This window comes from Alexandromys fortis, unplaced genomic scaffold, assembly GCF_014885135.2.
Source record: "Alexandromys fortis isolate MF-2015 unplaced genomic scaffold, M_Fortis_MF-2015_v1.1 scaffold_190, whole genome shotgun sequence".
Classification (NCBI taxonomy): Eukaryota; Metazoa; Chordata; class Mammalia; order Rodentia; family Cricetidae; genus Alexandromys; species Alexandromys fortis.
In genome coordinates this window covers 2,543,298-2,554,231 of record NW_026068059.1, presented here as the reverse complement: position 1 = coordinate 2,554,231, position 10,934 = coordinate 2,543,298, and positions in this window count along the sequence as shown.

Here is a 10,934-nt window from a genome sequence, read left to right as displayed (position 1 = left end):
TGCAGTCTCACTTTCGGCTCTGTGTTGCCACACCTAGGGCCTAACTAGTGAAGAGTAGCAATTTATCCAGAATCTACTGTAAGACAGGCGCAGTTGATTTGCTGCCTGAATTCGCTTCTTTAATCCACCCATTAGCCCCGCGAAGCCAACACTAACTCCATTTAAAATGTTCTATAACTCTAGTTCAGAGAGGTTCGATGACTTCTTTAAAATGTTCTATAACTCTAGTTCAGAGAGGTTCGATGACTTCTCCAAGCCCACAGAGCCTACTAGGGGCTAGCTGGGTTAACATTACATACAGCTCATTTTCTGAGTACCCAGCCCAGGATCTTTCAGGCACACAGCCCCGGCTCTAGCAGCAAGGATCTAGCTGACCCTGTGCTTCCCAGGAGGGGGGGGGGAGCATGTAGGACTCTGGCCTGTCAGGGAGAGTTATACTCACAGGGTTGGGGGGGGGTGCTCTGACAAGGCTTTGATGGGGGAGCCTGACTTTGATCTTCTTTTGAAGTTCTGGCACTAGGACCAGGGACTTCAGTGGGGAGAGTGTGTGGGGAGGGAGGAGATGAAAGGGTGGGTTGGGGGGGGTAAGCCTAGAGGGAGGAGCTTGGGGGATGGCCAGGAGGAAGAAACAGATGTGTGAACAAGAGGGAAGTCAGGCAGCTGGGGAAGCACAAGAGAGGCTGGTGGGAACGGGGCTGGGTGGAGGGGTGGTGACAGGGAGGGAGGACTGGGATGGTCAGGCAGAAAGGGCAGGGCTGAGTGGCCTGGGGTGGGGTGAAGGGGCTGGAGAGAGAGGACTAGGGTGTGGGCTGTGGGGCTCTCATTTCCTATGTTCTACAGGGAAGTCTGGGCTCAGGGTAAACCACACAGAGGTACCCCAGCTCCCTCACCCCACTCCCCAGTCCTTCTCTCCTCTCCCAGGAGGAGGCTCTCAAGCTGGCTCTGCCCAGGCTGCTTATGGTACAAGTTCTGGACTGAGGCCTCATGGAAGATACCAAATGGCCCCAAGGTGGGAGGGAGGAAATAAGGAAGGAGGGAAGGGAGGATCTCATCTAGAGACTTTTATTAAGGGTCTATTTCCCAGGCTTGTGCCCTGTTAAGGGGAAGGAGTGAATGGGCCCCGTGCACCTGTTCCTGTCTGACATTCCAGTTTTTGCTATGGGGCTGCCTGGAGGTAGGCGAGTGAGAACCTGGCAGGAAGGGACTCACAGAGAGAATCCCAGCTGCAAACTCCTTCCCTCATTCTTCATGCTCACCCCACCCGTTTTAAGCTCTTGTCAGCTCTGTAGTTCCTTCCTTGTCCTGGACAATCCTGGTTTGGCTCCTCTGGGGCAAGGGCCTCTCTGGGCCTCACCCTCCACGTGGGAATGTTTGGCAAAAGAAACCCCTAGAGGAGGCAGCAAAATCTGTCCCTTTCCTGGACTCCTGCCAGGAGCACCCAGGATTAATTCAGCCCCAGCCCCAAGGACTTCGGGGAGGCTGGGAGGTCATCCAAATGAGGATTACAGGATTAACAGCTTTTCCACACATCTCCCCAGCCCCCCAACACCAGCCTGTCTCCCCCATCCTGAGCCTCATGCCTGGAGCCAGACCTCACAAGAAGTTGCAGCAGCCCCTGGAAAAGGAGGGCAGGTAGACACCCTCCCTCTTGCCCAGAGCACCCCTTCCTGATGAGGTGCTGCAGAGCTGGGCTCTGGAAGGATGGTTTGCACATGCTCCTTTTCAGGTCTAGCCTCTGCTCTCTCTTCTACCAGGCTAGAGGCCCAGTACCCTCTACCTGCACAGTATGTGGGGTGCTGGCTTGCTGAGATTTAGTGAGACACAGCAGCAGAAGTTGGGGGACAGTTTGTTGGTTTATGAACCCAACTGGCTGGTAGGAGTGAAAGACATTTTGCAGGGGTCTCCATAGAAGTTCCTTCTGGGAGCCTCTCCAGCTGCCAGCCCTCATTGGACCTGCCAGCTGCCAAGCCCATGCCACCTTTTATTTTGCTACCTATCAGTCCTGGCCCATTCTATCTCCTCCAACCTGTCCAAACTAGCTCAAGCCCAGGGCTACTAGACTAGGCCAGGTATATTCATCAGCAGACAGAGGGTACCTTTGCACCTCAGGGAGGTTCCTTGGATCCCTACCCCCATCTTCCCTAGCCAATGTTCAAGATCTTTCTGCTTTCCGACTTGCAGTACCTTCCAGGGCTCAGCTATGTTAAGCCAATTAGCTCTCTTCAGCCTATGGGCTCAGAGGTCTTGAGATATCTAATGGGTACCATCCTGGTCTAGGGACCACCCTGACCTTGAGGCTCTCAGCACCATGCCTGGCATAAACAGGTGCTCAATGACAGTTACTTAAATGTAACTGTTCAGTTGGACAGCCTAATGTCAAAGACAAAGGTGGGCACCCAGGCCTGGTACTGGGGACCCCAGAAAGGAAGATGGAGCACTTTGGTGTCTGGTGAGGGCTCAAGGGCCATCTGTATCTGTGATGCTGGCAGTGAACCACCTTCTACAGATGTGAGGGCCACTGGTTCAGGGGGAAGCTGTGAAGATCAATGGGGCCTCTCCTTTTTCTTCACAGGCTTGGGGAGAACAGAGACAACCTACTCCAAGTCTTCAAGGTTGGCAGTAGGAAGAGGACCGCAGTGCAGACCTCTGGGAACTTGGTCTCCTTACACCTCACCTGGCTCCTGCCCCTCCCCCACTGCTGAGACCCAACTCTGCCCCACTCCAGAAGTGGGAAGAGTAGGGTGGCGTTGGCAGGATATACCTGTTGTCCAGAGCTGGGTGAGAGGCTGGGGGTCAGTGCTCAGGTGGGCTCGGCTGGATGGTGGCATATTCAACTGCTTCTCCAGGCCCCGACACAGCAGTCTGTGGCCCTGGTGCAAGTTCCAGGACTGAGGTGTCCAGCTCTGCATAGTGAACGTCAGTGTCTTTTAAGCAAGAACTCTGGGAATTGGGCAGAGGGTAGAAGGGGGCAGGGAGAGATGGGAGGGTGTATGTGTGTGTGTGTGTAGTGGGAGTGGAGGGCAGAATGGTGCATTGGGGAAGAAGGGGGGTAAAAAAAGCAATTCATTAGTGACAACAGAAAACTAAGGAGGGGGAGAGAGAATGGGCTAGAGGCATATGTTCTGCTAAGCTGTGACCCTTTAGACCAGTGACTCTCACTTGTGGGTCATGATCCTTTTGGGGGCTGAATGACCTTTTCACCAGGGTTGCATATCAGATATCCTGCATATCAGATGTTTACATTATGATTCATAACAGTAGCAAAATTACAGCTATGAAGTAGCAACAAAAATAATTTTATGGCTGGGGGGTCTCCCCGACATGATGAGTTGTATTAAAGGGTCCCAGCATCAGGAAGGTTGAGAATCCCTGCTTTAGACCCTGGGTGTGGGTTGGGAGGAGCCAATGGGCCTCTTGCTCCTCCTGGGCTGGGTTCCGAGGATTGATTTAGATCTCCTCTCTCAGTTTTCAGGGGAAGAGAGGGGCTCTGATGTGCCTGGGGTCATGGAAGCTTTCAACAGTGCGGCTGCAGAGGAGTTGGGATGCCTGCCTTTGGGTTGTAGCTGAGCCACTTGCTGTGACTTGCCAGGCAGATTGTTCAACCCACCCAAACTCAGTTTTTCATTTGTGACATGCAGACATAAAATTTATGAACATTATCACTCCCGTTAGAGCCCAGGCTTCCCTCCCATCCTGGGCTATTTGTGGCACTGCTTTACTTAGGCTCTTGGTTTGATGTGGAAATTACCAAGAGCGGCTGAAAGGCAGACACCCTCCGCCTCTTGGCTGATTAATTCAGCACTGGAGCCCAGCCAAACTCTTCTTCCCAGGCCTCAGTTTCCTTTCCAGCAAAATGTGATGGTGGCCTGACCGTCCGAGGTCTCTCCGGATCCTACCTCTGGCTCGCTCTTCATGGCTGCCACCTCCTGCAAGACTCTGTGCTGGTCTTTGGGCAGAAAGACAGAATGTCCTATCTACAGAGCCCAGGAGGGCAGGAGACAGGGAACAGGATCAGGGATCCATGCAATTGGAGGGGACCCCTCCTAGATTGGCCCTAGGCTGTGCCTACTCTTGGGTCATCTGAGCAACAGACGAGGTCCAGTGTCCTGATTTTGGTTGTCCTCCAGTAACGCCCAGGTGAAACCCATTGGTGCCTGAGTTCAGGGACAGGGCAGAGCTAAAATGAGGACCATTTGCTTCCTATCTGTCACAAGTGAGAGTCACACCCTGGCACTTTTCTCTGCTGCCTCCTGTCCTCTGAGTCAGACTGTAGTGTGTGTGAGGGGGATGCAATATCTCTTCCAGCAGACAAGAGCCCTTGAAGGAAGTTAGTTAGAGACAGAAAGAAGGGGAAGAGTCTAGACTGGCAGGTGTCTTCTAGATCCTAACTCTAAGCTCAAGGGCCTGGAGGGTGGCTGTGTGTGGGAAAGATAAATGCAGTCAAACAGGGCAGTCTGCATTTAGCAATCATAGAGTGTAGGGAATGTTGACTGAGCGGAGGATAGTTGCACGCTAAGATGGCGTGGAGCCATCCTGCTGTGGCAGGGGTCCGTCTGACATTTGGAACGTATGCCCATTTCACATCTCCTCGTCACAAGGGAGCCTAGACTTGGGGTTCCAGTGAATAGAGGACCAGGGGTTTCTGGGGACTTTCCAGGCTCCATAGAGCCCACCAAGATTTCTGTGGAGAGACCACCAGTGTTCTGGTAAGCTCTTTGTAGGTCCTTCCCAATGACGCTATCATATGGGGGCTACTGTGGCTCTGACCCCAGGAGATTGAAGGCAGGGTGTCGGCAAAGGTGGTTTGGGAACACCTTATTTATGTAAGTGGAGGGTAGAAGGGGTGTTCACTTTACAAGTTTCAAGGGCTGGGGGCCCGGTGAGCCCTGAACACAGGATCTGAAAAAAGTTTGAATAAAACCTCCAGGAGATGGACAAGAAAGCAGCGACCTCTGGTTCCTGCTGGGTAATGCCAGGGGCAATCCAAGAAAATAGGCACAGAGGGTGGAATGGAGATTTGGGTCTAGTTTCCTCACTGCTGGGTAGTAAAGATTCTGGCTCCAGCAGCAAGTGGGACACAGGGTTGCTGGTGCACATCTGTAATCCCAGAACTTGGGGGCCAGAGGCAAGAGGTCAACCTAGTCTAAATAGGGAGTTTCCAGCCAGTGTGGGCTACAGAATGACACCCGGTCTCCAAAAGCAAAAGAAACAAATGAAGTCCCCCACAACAAACAAACAAAAGGGCCAGTAAAAGGGCTGAGTAGGTAAGAGCATTTGAGATGCAAGCCTGATGATTGCCTTCAATCCCTGTGGAGAACTGACCCTGGGAAGTTGTTCCCCTACCACCACACACATACACAACCCAATTACAGCGACATTTAAAACAAGCCAGTGGCCGCCCCCACCCTCTAATAGCTTGACACGCAGCTTTGGCATGTAGAAGAAGCTCTAGGCCAGCCTGGGTTATGCAGTGAGTGTGAGCTAAATGAGACCCTGTCTCAACGAACAATCAACTCCAAAAATAAAACAAGGAAAAACAAAGCAGGGCACAGAGTCCCTAGCACAAGGCGGCAGCCACCACTGAATATTCCACCAGGGATGACCTGGGAGAACGTGTTGGTGGAGGGACCCTCTGAGAGATAACGAGGCAAGGTATCTGAAACAGATGCAGGGGACAGCGACTTTGGGGACAGCAGAGGTGGCTTATTATGAAGTTATATGGACACTGAGAGGAATAGTGAACCCTCATAGGGAAAGCTCAGTAGGAAGGCTGATCTTCTGGTAGCTCCCAAAGAGATCCTTCTGCACTGGGGAGGATTCAGCTGAGACAGGACCTGGGAACAGGATTCACAGAGAGCCAGAGGGCTCGGCTGGGAGCAGGGTTTGATGTAATGAGGTAAGAACCGTGCTGCAGACAACCCTAACCCAGCTGAGAGCAAATGGACAGAGGTCCTGGAAGCTGGATCCCCGGAGCAGGCAGAGGTGGCTCCTCTTCCCTGCGAGGAGCTACTACTGCTTCATGCAGGAGGCCACCTCAGAGACTTCTTTCCCAAGGAACAACGCTGGCTGCAGGCTGGTAATTAGGGTTAGAACCTTACATGGCCCAGCCGGGAACAAGCTGGGCCCAACCGAGGAAGAGAAATAACATCCCTGAAGTAAGGAATTAACTAGAGAGCACAGCAGAATCAGACGGATCCTCCCAGGTTAGTCTGTTTTCCTTTTGCAGTCTCTTTTGTAGCTTAGGTTGACTTCCACCTCCTGTCCTCCCCTCTCAGCCTTCTGAGCAGCTGGGATTACTGGTGTCCACTTCCACATTTGACTTCAGGGTGGACTTCAAGGATTCTGGTCCAGGGGGACAGAGCAAGAACCAGATAAGGAAGACATTGACTTTGGAGCCAGTATCTCAGAATCTGGGGTTTGACACTCTGGATTCTCAGACAGGCAAATCTCTGTGAGTTCAAGGCCAGTCTGGTCTATAGAGCGAGTTCCAGGACAGGCTCTAAAGCTACAGAGAAACCCTGTCTCAAGAACAACAACAAAACTTACTCTTGGTCTTCTTGACACATCTTCTGGCCTGTCTGTGAACTAATAAACATAAAACGCCTGGGTGAGAAGGGTGGGCTTATTAAAGACCCTGGGCCCTCAGGAATGGAGGTCTGATCATTTGCCAGCTTAGCCATCCAAACCTGGCAAGGAGGTGGCTGGATGAAGGGAGTGAATGGACTCAGGATGCAGGAAGTGAGCTAAGGATGGTGGTGCATGCCTGTAAACCCAGAGCTTGGAAGGTTGAGGCGGGAGGATCAGGAGTTTAAGGTCTTCCTTAACAACATTTCAAGTATGAGACTACCCTGGGCAACATGAGACTGTCTCAGAAGCAGACAAAATGAAACCAAACAAACAAAAATAAAGAGAAAGAAAGGTGAAGGCAATACCAATCCTGATCCTAAGGTCTTCCATAGCTACAGGGCTCTGTCTCTCATGAAAATGACCATAGACAATCTGAATTTGGGTGGCCTGGACATCTCTGTGGTCTCAGGATGCTATAGCAACTGGCTGTAGCCCTACCTGCCACCCTCTGGATCCCCCAACAGTATTTGTGCTGAGGGTACACAGGTACACAACTACTCCTTAGTGAGGATTGGTCAGTGCAGGTCAGTTCCTATGGGGTGGCCATGATGGACTAAGTGTTCTCCATTGCCTGACCAAACTTTGTTAACATCCGAGATTTCCCAGGCAGTTCTCCTCTGGCCCCTTCCTTTCATGGGTAATAAGGCAGCCTTCTGGTCAAAAGCGCACTCTTTATTCTTTCCATATCCCTCAGAGTCGTTCTCTCAGTGACCCTCTGCATGTCTGATTTCACTGTGGCATCTGCTTCTTGGGGGAAACTGGAGACGAGTTAGTAGCTCTTTGAGTAGCATCTTCAGTTTCTAGCCTGGACTATCTGCTCACAATGATAAGGAGACATAAGCCTCTCTCCTTAAAGGCAGGGCCCTGCCTTCTCTCCCTCCTCTCTCTTGGACATCATGGATCTTCTGAGGTCCTCCCTAAGATCTAACCTAGGGCTATTCAGCTTTCAAGTAGTACCTAGGTAAACTCCCATCCCAGAAACTTCCACAGGCACCCAGGAGAGTGTCAAAGCCTGAGTGCAGCACGGTCTTGGTTCACACAGGGAGGAGAACTTAGGCCCACTCAGCTTAGGGCTACGGAGCTCGGTTGAGCTTGGATGAGCCTGGAGTTGCTAACCTGGAGGCTTCCGAAGTCTTCCTGGCCTCTCTGGAGCTCTCCGCAAAGAGCGAATCCTCCCTGACTCCCTCTCTCGCCGGTTGTTGAGGAGAATTGATGACAACATCAATAATGTGACTTGTATACAAGCTGCAGGGACAACAAACCTGAGCACCAGGGATAAATCCTTTCCTGGCCAGTAATTGCTCTGTAAGGCAAAAGGAATTACACCTTTCTTGGCAACAAGAGTGGAGTCTCCCACGGAGCCCAGACTCTCCCTCCCCTGGAGATCTGCGCGCCCCACCCCACAGGCCATTCTTTGCGGCCTCTGTCCACACAGATATCTTTGTTACACTGCCTCCTGGCTCACACAGGACACAGGGAGGAGACAGATCCTGATCCCATCTCCCGCCTGTGACTGGTGATCAGAGGCAACTCCGTCTCCTCTCAGAGGCTCTTGATGGATAAGCTTACAAAATAGTGCTTCTCAACATGTGGGGCTCCACCCATATCAGATATCTTGCATAGCACATATTTACATTATGATTCATAACAGTAGCAAAACGACAGTTATGAAGTAGCAATTCAGTGATTTTATGGTTGGGGTCAGCACGTCGTGAGGAACTATTAAAGGGGTACAGTGTTAGGAAGGTTGAGAACCCCATTGTAGAGGATTCTGTTAGTCCAGTGGCAGCAGAGGCGGAGAAGGGCAGACTGCTCAGAAGGGAGGCTTAGAGCCATGGGCATGGGGCATGGTGCTTGGTGGGGACAAGGGAAGAGGAGCTTGTAGTGGGGTCTGGGGGTAGGTCCTGTCCTTGAGTGGAAGCTGCAGGTCACAGCCTGGCTCCTCGTATGTCCCCAGGGAGGCCTGTGACTGCTCGGTGGAAGGGGCAGCTGGCCGAGAGCGAGATGGAGGAAGTTGTGGTGGGGATTAAGGCCAAGCACAGCTGTTTCAGTGCATCACAGCGATTGTTACGGTGTGTCTCGGCCCGCTCTACAGGGGACCCCACTGGAGTCTATCCACAACTTTGCAAATTGCAGACTTCCATCATCTTTTCTCCCCGTGCCACAGCCTGGGCCCCTCCTCCCTTGATCCCCCACATGTCAGTCTCAAGAGTGAGGCAGAAGGAAAATTTTGCAAATCTTGGAAGGGGGGTGATTTTCTCTTCTGTGGATGGTGGACCTCTTCACTCTGTTTCACCTCACCCACTCCCAGTCACCTTGCCCACGCTTCTCCTTGCTGGACTGGACTGGACAGGCAGACAATGGACTGGACAGGCAGACCTAGGTCTTTTTGCATCAGTAGGAAGCAGGAAGCTGCACAGGGCCTGCTCTGGGAGCCCGTGTCTTCCCTTCATTCCCTATGTGTCTGGTGGTAGCACTGGCTACTGCACACACAGCGCCTTGAAACAGGCTCCCGGGGACATGGAGGGTGGACGGTGTTGTCCTAACCGCTCACTGGGTGGTCTTTGTCCAGGCTCTCAAGTTCATTGAGCCTCAGTTTCCTAATTTATCCAGTCAATATCAACAAGGCTTGTGGTTTAGATTGTTGGGAGATGAAATGAAACAGTGTTTGGAGAACAATTGGCACGAGGCCTGGGGCCCAGCCAGCACTCTGCACTGCCACCCTGATCTCCTTTGTGGGAGCTGGCAGGGCCCTGCTGCGTTCCCTCCAGTGGGGATGGAAGTGGAGTAGGGTTGCTCTCTGAGGAGTCAGTTTCATGTCATTTCTTGGTCTGACCAGAGGGTGGTCTTTTGTACCCTGCATTGTATCAGAAGGTGGAGGTTGGGCTGTTCTTCTGGGTGCAGTCCCTCAGAAGGGAATGTGACCACCCTGGGACCAGGATTTGGCACCTACGTTGGGCCTTCACTGGCACTTCCAGCCAAGAGGGAGGATAGCTGTGTTGAGAAGACAAAAGCCTGCCTAGGCCACCAGTGCCAGGAGAGAGGGTGTTATCTTTGGGCCCAGCCGCTCTGGCCTGGGTCTCTAGGCTGGCACCATATGGTACCACCTTCAGTTCCCAAGCCTTCTGAAAGGAGCCGGCCGTGGGCAGAGGTAGCAACCATTCAAGTGGTGCTGGCCCTGTGAGCAGCTGGGAGTGGGGCCAGGAGAAGGAGCCATGAAGGAGCTTTCTGGTGGTTGGTAGAGCCTGGAGACACGGGTGCGGGCACAGAACTGGGGGTGATGCTTGGGGGAGTGGGAGCTGGGCATCAGGTTGGTATTAGCAAACTTGGAAGTCCCATCTCCCCTCAGGTATATGTAGGATGCAGCACCCCTTGCCCAGGGGGACTGAAGTTGGGCTTCCTTCTCCCCATCCCTCCTAAGGATCTTGCGTTCTTTCTCTTTCTCTACCACCTTGTGTGTGTGTGTGCATGTGTGCACGCACGTGTGCACATAAGAAACATGAAACACAGAGGTCAGAGGATGGTGTGAAGTCAGTGCTCTCCAACCTTATGTGGATCACCAGGCTTACCTGCCGAGGCATCTTACTATCTTTTTTTTTTTTTTTTTAATTCTGAGACAGGATCTCATTGTGTCCGAAGCTTGCTTCAAATTCCCTAAGTAGCCAAGACTGACCTTGAACTTTTCGACCCTGCCCCCTTGACTTCCCAAATGCTGGAATCACAGGAGTGCAGCACTCTGCCAATTGAGCTTTATTCCCAGCCCAGCATCTCATTCTTTTGTCTGTTTTCTTTCCCTCTCAGGCAGCTACACTGTGGAGGAGCTGGGCTGTGGCACTGTGCCTAGGGTTTAGCCAACCTTACCAAGGGTCGGTAGATGTGGGAGACTCCCAGGTCATAGTAGGGGGGCTGTAGGGGCACATCTTCTTCCTGCTGGCTCCCCAGCTCTAGATGGAGACCCTGGAAGGAAAGAGGACCATTCATTCCTCACCGTGCTCCAGGTGATCTTTTCTGCCCTGGAGTTGGTGGGGATGCTCCTGCTGGTCCATGGGCCCCATATTCGCCATAGTGGTGATTGGTTTAGAGGTGATAAAGGCACCCTGGCAGAAGCCAGAGCAGGTCAGGCACCTCACAAGTGCTCAGGGATTGAGACAGTCTCACGTGGCAGAGTAGCCTCGAAGCAGCCAGGGCTGGTCTTGAGTGCTCTCCCTTTTAATTTTTTTTCCCTCCCTAACTCTCTTCATCGTTTTAAAAAGAGGGTCTCACTATATAACCCTGGTTGTTGTGAAACTCACAGAGATCCACCTGCC